The sequence below is a fragment of the Odocoileus virginianus genome, chromosome 30 (assembly GCF_023699985.2).
Source record: "Odocoileus virginianus isolate 20LAN1187 ecotype Illinois chromosome 30, Ovbor_1.2, whole genome shotgun sequence".
In the NCBI taxonomy this organism is placed as follows: Eukaryota; Metazoa; Chordata; class Mammalia; order Artiodactyla; family Cervidae; genus Odocoileus; species Odocoileus virginianus.
The window spans coordinates 11442848-11452678 of NC_069703.1; positions in this window are offsets into that span (position 1 = coordinate 11442848).

Sequence of the window (9831 nt, forward strand, 5' to 3'; positions counted from 1 at the left end):
AAGTCTTCTGATTATAATCTGTGTCCCCATGTAGCTTGCATAGGAAGCAAACTCACTCTCAGGACTGTGGACATCTGGTATCCTGGATGGTTCTATTTTAAACCTAAGACTTATAAATTGGCATTCTAGTTCTATCATTAGTTTTGGTTGGTTTTTTGAGGATGATTAATAGTGCCTGAGAACTATACTTCTTATTGTGCAAGGATGAAGATAGACTTTGGTGCTGGATTCTACCTAGGCAATATCACCCTAGAAGAAAACCTGCTCACTTCCTTGGATTTACTGGTTTTCCTTTTTTATATATACTTCGAAAAATAGTAATGATTGCCATTAGAATTTAGAAGAGAGGGACAAAAGCATATACTGGTCACAATTATGTCTCAGGTGTTATTCTAGGTGCTTAGAAAAGATCAGAGAACAGATGATGACCCTGCCATCCTAGTATGGGAGATGGACATTATAATTAGTAACAACACATGAATAAATAATAATACTGATTGTTATAAGTGCCATGGAATATAATAAAAGGTAGAGCAGGATAAAGAGATTTGAGACTGCTGAGTATGACAGTATTAAATAGTGTGCATGTGTAGGCTCTATTCAGCAAGTCAAAGTTGAGCAAAGACTTGAAGGAAGTGAAGGCGCTGGCTAAGCACCATTTAGAGAAAGAGCCTGCCAGGTCTCTAAGTCTCTGAGGAGGGAGAGTACTTGGCAGATGTAAGTTGTAGTTAAGAGGCCAGTCGGCCACAGCCAAGTGGGAAGAGCGTGGAAGAGAGGGATAGGAGAGATGTTCATTGTTCAGTCATGTCTGACTATTTTTTGTGGCCCCCGTGGACCATGACCTGCCAGGCTCCTCTGTCCATGGAATTTTCCAGGCAAGAATACTGGAGTGGGTTGCCACCTCCTTCGCCAAGGAGAGGTGAGAGATGCAAAGGTGAGGGTGGGGATGGGGAGAGGCCATTGTAAAGATCTGACCTTTTCTTTCTGTTCAGTCACTCTGTCGTGTCCAACTCTTTGTGACCCCATGGACTGCAGCACGCCAGGTTTCCCTGTCCTTGACCATTTCCTGGACATAAACTCAATGTTTCGTGTTCACTGAGCCAGTGATGCCATCCAACCACCTCATCCTCTGACCTTTTCTCTGAAGTAAACAGAGAGCCCCTACAGACTTTTAAACATAGATGAGATACTATTACCAAAAGGAATTTCTGGGTCTGGCCGCTTGGCCCTTAAAAGCCAATAAACAGGATAGGTTGGTGGAAAGGGAAGGGGGGGAGGGGGGAGGTTGGCAGACATCTGTCCAAAGGCCAGCCTCCCTCCCACCCCCTCCCCCCCGACAAGCAGGGAGTGAGAGATTTTATAGGCAGGGGTGAGGGGTTACATGCAGAAATAGCACTGTCATCTCAGCCATCTTCAAATTGATCATCAGTGGTCTGACCAGCGACCAGCATCATCTTGACAGTTTTAGGTACAGTTAATCCTTAGTTCCAGGGTCCATTTGTTCCCATTTCTTTGTGGTCAATTCTCAGAACTGTGGCACTCATGTCCTGGGTACAGTGTGGTCATCATGCAGTGAACCTCTCCACTTGGTGTTTTGGTATCTATAAGACAGCTCACAGGATATGGCCCAGAATATTATCTACAGCCCTTGAGAAAGAGCTAAAGGTCCCTGGTAGTGGTGGTGGTTTGGTTGCTAAGTCGTGTCCAACTCTGCGACCGCATGGACCGTAGCCCACCAGGCTCCTCTGTCCATGGGATTCTCCAGGCAAGAATACTGGAGTGGGTTGCCGTGTCCTTCTCCAGGGGATCTTCCCGACCCAGGGATCGAACCTGGGTCTCCTGTACTGCAGGCAGATTCTTTACCAACTGAGCTACAGTGAAGCCCTAAGTATGTTTGAATTGCACTTGGTATATGTATTTGTGTGTGTGTATTACTTGCTCAGTCATGTCTGACTCTTTGTAGCCCCACAGACTGTGGCCACTCCTGACTATGTTTAATGACTACGTTATTATTATTTTGTCTCCTTTGACTGTTTTCCTTTGTCTCAGCATTTCTCACTTCTCTGATTAAACTTACTCTTTCACAAAAGGCAGGCAGAAGACATGCTGGGGTGGCAAGGACCATACAATCATGCTCCATTTCAATACTATCTGATTTACAGGAGCATACTTTGGAGTTAGAGTCAATAGGATTTCCTGAGATTGGATGTAGAACGTGAGGGAACAAGAAGTAAAGGATGACTCCAGTGATTTTGGTTAGAGCAATTGGAAGGATAATCTCTTCACTGAGATTCTGTGGAAGGAACAAGTCTGAGGTGTGAGATGTTGGAATAAAAGAGAAATTTGGCACTTGTCAATTTATTTGCCTATTTGCCATTTAACTGGGAATTCGCAGAAAAATAGAGAAGTGTAAACTTTGGAAGAGATGAAAGTCTGCTGATATAAGTTGGATAGTTACCTACACACAGAAAGAATGTAAAGCCACGGAACTAAATGGAATTATTGACAGATGAGTGTAGATAGAGAAGATAACCAAGGATAGACTCTTGGGGAACTCCAACCTTATAAGAAAAGAGGGGGAATAAGCAAAGGATACAGAGAAAAAGTGGGCACCTCATGGGATAAAGTAGGAAAAAAACCATGGGAGTGGCCTGCCCCGGAAGGCAAGTGATGCGAAGAGAGGGAAATGATCCACCACGTCAAACACTGCAGATGGGTCAAGTCTGTATGAGGACTGAGGATGCATCACGAAATTTTTCAATCATCGCAGTGACTTCTGGGGGCTGTGGATGAAAACCTGACTTGGTGGCATTACTTGAGTGACTACTGCCTGCTGTTCTTCAGCAAGAGACACTCGGATCTGGGGCCACCTTCCCTGAGACAGGTATTGTACCTACAGGAAAGAAGGAAACCACGCCTCTGCAAAACCCTGCTTACGGCCCTTTGTATAGAAGTCATGCTTCCTTGGACCAATGAAGTGAGAAGCTTGTGATCAGAGATCTCTGAGGGATTATAATTTCTGCCCAGAAGAAATTAATCTAAGGCACAGAGCAGCTGCTCAGGCTTGGGAGGGTTACGGGCTCTGCTTCCAGCAGCTCAGCTGTCAGTGTGGGTAACGTTTCCATGTACTCTGCAGAATGAGTAAGCATTCAGCTCTAGGCAAGGACCATTTTAGAGGTAAAGACACTCATGTTAAGGCCAGCAAAGGAGCAAATGAAGGTTGTATACAACATTATTTCCCACCTGGCGGGGTGTAGAAGGCGGAAAAGGCTCTTTAATCTATTTCTGTCTGTTGGAATTCCATAATTTCTTTCTTTCTGAGATAAAAAGTGATTTGTCCAGGAGAAGGAAGGTCACCCCACTGTGTCAGACCCAAGGAGGCTTCAGTGAGATAAGACTCTAGGCAGGGCCAGTGGTCTGTGAGAGCATGGGGTGGGGGGGTGCTGCAAAACTAAAGCTCAGAGGATTGTGGCGGATCAGTCTGGGTGGCATGAAGAAGTCCTAAAACACTGGGCTGGTCAGTGTGGGGAGGAATCCTGCGGCCAGAAAGTGAGTGTCAGGACTATAGTTCAGTCACTCAGTCGTGTCTGACTCTTTGCGACCCCATGGACTGCAGCACACCAGGCTTCCCTGTCCATCACCAACTCCTGGAGCCTACTCAAACTCATGTCCATTGAGTCAGTGATGCCATCCAACCATCTCATCCTCTGTTGTCCCCTTCTCCTCCTGCCTTCAATCTTTCCCAGCATCAGGGTCTTTTCCAATGAGTCAGTTCTTCGCATCAGGTGGCCAAAGTATTGGAGTTTCAGCTTCGGCATCAGTTCTTCCAATGAATAATCAGGACTGATTTCCTTTAGGATGGACTGGTTGGATCTCCTTGCCCGCTAAGGGACTCTCAAGAGTCTTCATCAATTCTTGGGCACTCAGCTTTCTGTATAGTCCAACTCTCACATCCATATGTGACAACTGGAAAAAACCACAACTTCAGGACTATAGGTGTGGATAAAGGGAACTGGGGAGGCGGTTGATTTAGGAAGCCCCATTGGCTGGGGCAGTGGTTATCTAAGTGTGGTCCCCAGATCAGCAACATCAGCATCGCCTGGGAACTTGTGAAGAATGCAGATTCTCAGGCCCCACATAAGACCTTCTGAATCAGAGACTCTGCAGATGGGGCCCAGCAATGTGTTTTTGACATGATTCTGATTCATGCTAACACTGAAAACTCTTGGTCTAGGACTGAACTAGGCTGGTAATGTTTACTAACTGGAACTGAGAACACTAAAAATATGGAAGTCAATACGGCTTTGGAACCTGAGTAGGAGAATTGTCTAAATTATCTAAATATATTTCCTATTCATTCCCAATAACAAAATAAAAGCTATTTCCCTATCAAGTTATATAGCTTTTGGCTGTTTAAGTGACAGAAACCACAACAGGGGCTTAAACCATATTTGTCATTTGTTTGATAGAAACTCTGAAGTTGATCCAGGGTTGGCTCTGAGGCTTTCTGACGTCATTGAGGCCTTGGTTTCAGGCATCAGTATTTTTTCTCTTTCTACACTTCTGCTCTCCTGGTGGTATCCTGCCGGTCATGTCTGTCCTTACTGCCACAAAATGGTTCTCCAAGCTGCAAGCATTACATTCTGGTAGAAGATCATTTTAAACAGGAAGGAAGTAGGTGGAAGTCAAAGTGCTTTCTTCTTGCATGTCATTCATGCATTCACTTTCTCTCTGCCCTCCCCATCTCCATACCCCACCCCACCTCACTCCTCTCTCTTTCACACATACAGCCCCTCTGGAAGATGACGTCTCCTCATGTATCACTGTACAAAACTGGGTCACATGCCTGCCCCTAGACCAATCACTGGTAAATGAGACCATATTAGATCTATCAAGATTCATGGCTGAAGGTTGGGCCCATTGACTATCCCAACAAAATCAGCGTTCAGTTAGGAGAAAGGCAGTAGTGCTGTAGAGAGGGCAACTAAGAGTGCCTGCTATGGTTACAAGGATGTACACTTAATCTATATTTCAGTTATCAATAAAGTAACCAGTTTATATATATATATATATATATATATATATATATATACATATATAATGACTTTATCTGAGTCATACTCTAAAATTCTAACTGAATATTCTTCCCTCATGCCTTTATCGGACAGTTTTAATAACACGGAGAAATTATCTTTTAATAATCTCATATTAAAGTGACTCCTAATGGGAAGACCAGACTTGAGAATTTTCCAAGATGGTTCATTACATGTAATAAGCTACTGTGAGAACCAGTGCAGCAGTTGAAAAACAAAAACAAAATAGTAATTCTCTGAAAGATATTAGTTTTGAAATGGCACAATCATTACTTTTAAACCAACAGCAGACACAAATACTTTCCTCCTCCCATAATGCTGTATCTTATATTAATTTTGAACAGATGTATGGTAGTAGGTATAGTGGTTAAAATCACTTTGTTCTCTTCTCCGATGGGCGTTTATCGTAGAGCATCCCGTCACCCCACAGTGGTTCAAACGGGTGATAGTTCTGATTCATACTGGGAAATACAGCCTGCTGGAGATGGGGCTGCATGTTTCCTACAGTGTCCCCAGAGAGAAGCTCTGCCCATGGCTCTCTCTCACCCCTTCCTAGAAGTCCACCTATTGGAGAAGCAGCTGATCATCTGATCGGTCAGCGTTTGACACCCACTGGGTAGACTCTCACTAAAGGGCAGGGCCACTGGCTTGAAAGGTGGTGTGTGTCCATGGTTGTATTCACTGACTTTCCCTTCTAGTTCTGGCTGATAACTGATGGGCAAAAGTGACTCCAGGGGAATGGAACAGGACGCTTTGCTTCAGTTTCTTAGTCTGAGTTACACGTTCCAATCTAGTTCAGTTTTACCATGAAGAAGCCCTGCATGTTGAGGGCCAACTCTCACATGCCTCACTGTGTGCTGAGGACAGGCAAGTTCTCCCCCAATTACTGTCCTTGGTGGTCTCACTGCTTTGGTTGAGAACCCCACGAGAAGAGGCAGGGGAAGTGGTAGGATTAGGGCACAAGACCTCACTTGAAGTCCTTAACATTAAGTTTTCTTCACTATAAATGAGATGCTGACTTAAAAAAAAAAAAAAAGCCAAAATTAGCCATGGTTTTAAAATCACACGTTTTATTATGACAGGACAGAAGCATCGAAGTATCTGAAATCTCCCTGAATTTTCAGAAAGTCATTTGTACCTTAAGCACCATTTAAAACTACAGAGAAAGCACAAGTATCAGCAATTTTTAACATGACTCTTGGTCATTCAAAACTTAAAGAATCCTCCTGTCAACGAAGGGGACACAGGAGATGCAAGTTAAATCAATGGGTTGGGAAAATCCCCTCGAGAAGGAAATGGCAACCCACTCCAACATTCTTGCCTGGGAATCTCATGGACAGAGAAGCCTTGTGGGCCACACTCCATGAAATCGCAAAAGAGCCGGACACTTAGCAACTAAGCAACAACAACAAAGCTTGAACTATCTGAGCAGACTGGCATGACTACTACTACTTTAATAAAAGACTGTAATTTTTCTTAAACCATAGAATTATAAGGTATGCCTGTGCGCTAAACCACTTCAGTCGTGTCCAACTCTGCGAGTCTGTGGACTGTAGCCCATCATGTTCCTCTGTCCATGGGATTCTCCAGGCAAGAATACTGGAGTGGGTTGCCATGCCCTCCTCCAGGGGTCTTCCTAATTCAGGGTTTGAACCCGTATCTCTTTGGTCTCCTGCATTGGCAGGTGGGTTCTTTACCACTAGTGTCACCTGGGAAGCCCAGGTGTAACATGGTGCTTTTCTTTCAAATGCAGTTTACCCGGGCTTCATGTGGTGTCAAGAAACAGAATCTATTAAATCTAGACTAAAAGTGTGGTTTGTTATAATGATACTTATACCAAGGAAAAACAATGCCCAGCTGAGCCTTATGAAGGTAATGAAGCTGACCAGATCTAAAGACCTCACAGACACAACCTCGTGGCCTCCTTTTGTTCACTACTATTGCTATCACTCAGACACCAACCTACTCATCCATTTTGCTGAGTTCAAATTTCTTGAGAGAGCAAGAGAAAGCTCTGATTGTTTCTTCCTGAGTCAGGTGTCCATTTGGGAGACTGATGTGGTAAGAACATTTGAGCAAACATGGCCACCTAGGCCCATGTCTTAGGGTTGGTCTGTGGGAGGAATAGGTTCTTTCAGAAGGCTGTATAAGCAAGGATGCAATGACTGACAATTCTATTTTAGTGTAGTTCAAAAAACAGCAGTTGGTACCAAATTATTTGGAGAAAGTACAGAAATGGCAATCCACTCCAGTATCCTTCCAGGAAAATCCCACAGACAGAGGAGCTTGGCAGGCTACAGTCCATGGGGTCATAAAGAGTCAGACACAATTAAAGTGACTGGGCAGAGCAGAGACAGCAATAAGCAAACATATCAATGGGTCCAGGTAATACAAAATGATTGAACTGACTCTGTGTGTGTGCTGTCACTGATACTGAACTGTCTAGCATAATATTAGCTAAAGACTGAAGCAAATCTTTCAAATTATTCCTCCCTGAATATAGATATTCAGGCTTTCCTGGTGCTTCAGTGGTGAAGAACCTGCCTGCCAATGCAGGAGACATGGGTTTGATCCCTGGGCCAGGAAGATTCCCTGGAGAAGGAAATGACAACTCACTCCAGAATTCTTGCCTGGAAAATGCCATCGACAGAGGAGCCTGGTGGGTTACAGTCCATGGGGTCGGAAAGAGTTGGACAGGACTTGGCGACTACACAACAACAAAATATAGATATTGATGGTCTTTCCATATTTATTATTCTACCAAATAATCTTATAATTGGCCTGATTTGATCTGTTACTGTTCCATAGCCTTGCCTTCAGAATCTGTGAAAGGAAGGTAATGGAAGGATATGAAAGTCAAAGTGTTAGTCTCTCACTGTGTCCGACTCATTGTGATACCATGGACTGTAGCCCAGCAGGCTCCTCGGTCCATGGGATTCTCCAGGCAAGAATACTGGAGTGGGTTGCCATTTCCTCCTCCAGGGGATCTTCCTGACCCAGGGATTGAACCCAGGTCTCCTGCATTGCAGGCAGACTCTTTACTGACTGACCAGGGGTTGCCTGAAAGGATGTAACTGTTTTAAAAATACATTGGTCAACATGTTTTCATTGGCTTTTCTTTGGCTCCCCTGTCCCTTCCCTTTATTGGATTCCTATACTCAAGCTGATTCATCAGCCAAGGAACTGCATGTGTGAAAGGGACCCTGTGAAGGAAATCAAACCACTGATCATCATTAGATATCTTCACGTAGCAAAACTAAACTCTGGCTACTTTTCCTGACTTTAGTCTATTTCTACGTGCAGTCCCTCTCCCTCTTGGCTCCTTTGTTTCTTATTCTGAATTTTGCTTGCGGCTATATTGTCAGTTTCATTTCCTCTTTTGGTCCTGCTTTCCCTCTATGCACCAATTCTAAATCCCCATGGCCAGCCCCACTCCAAAGCCTACCACACTGCACGTTTTCAGAATGGAAGGCACAATGGATCTGTTCATCTTATTGGATATACAAATAAAAGTGCTAACATTTCCCTTTTCTAACATTTTCAGCTAGAAAAGAACCTGCCTGCCAATGCAGGAGGCACAAGAGATGTGGGTTCAATCCCTGGGTCAGGAAGGTCCCCTGGAGAAGGAAATGGAAATCCACTCCAGTATTCTTGCCTGGAAAATTCCATGGACAGAGGAGCCTGGCGGGGCCATGGGGTCACAAAGAGTCAGACACAACTGAGTACGCATGCATACATGTGAGGCCATGTGTGAATATCCTGAGTTGGCTAACCACAAAGAAATCTACATCTGCCTTGTTTGCGTAAAATATTGTTAACAACTCAGTTACAAACCTTGAGAATCTGGATCTGCAGACGTATTTGTGTCTACTTCCTTACTTCTTCATTCCGAGGGAAGGGTTCCGTTGTCACTGTCATCACCCTGGTTTTTAAAGTAGGAAGCTAGGCTCCAGAGAGTCAGCAAACAAGGCTGAGTTCCTAGGGATGTGGGATCATGTATCACAGGAACACTTGAACTCTTCTACCCAGCTTATTTATAACAGAAAAGATTGCTTTTTAATGTAAATGTCTGTCTACCACCTACCATTTGTGCATTCTTGACTTTGTGGCTTTTCAGAGCCAGTTTGAGGAATCAGATCTAAAAAATCCAATGCAGTAAATAGACAATTAGAAGAATGGCATTTTTAGCATTTAAAGTATATTGATTTTTGCTATTATTCTCATTTTTCCCTATCTTTTTCCTTCTACTCCAAGGTTCTCAGAATGCCTTGCCCTCTTTGAAAGCTGCAAGATGTCAGGTCAGTTTATTGTTTGTTATTGGAATATAATTGCTTAACAATGTTGTGTTAATTTCTACTGTGTTAGATCAGCTATGTATATACGTATATCCCCTCCCTCTCAAGCCAGCCTCCCCACCTCATCCCCCTAGATCATCACCTAACACTGAACTCACCTCCCTGTGCTAGACAGCAGCCTCCCGCTAGCTATCTGTTTTACACACGGGATTCCAGATCACTTTTATATGGTGTCATGGATAAGCCACTGTCAGGGGCAAGCGGGTCTCTAGCCAAACTGCTCTGTGAAGTGTCTACCAACCTCCCTGTGAAGCTTTGGTCACTGGCAACGTTTCAGCATGTGCCGGCTCCCTCCTGTACAGTTTTAAGTGAAGAAGTAGTCAAGATGGAAACAGAATAGATTATTATCTTCTGGATATACAACTCCTTAGGCATATTTTTAA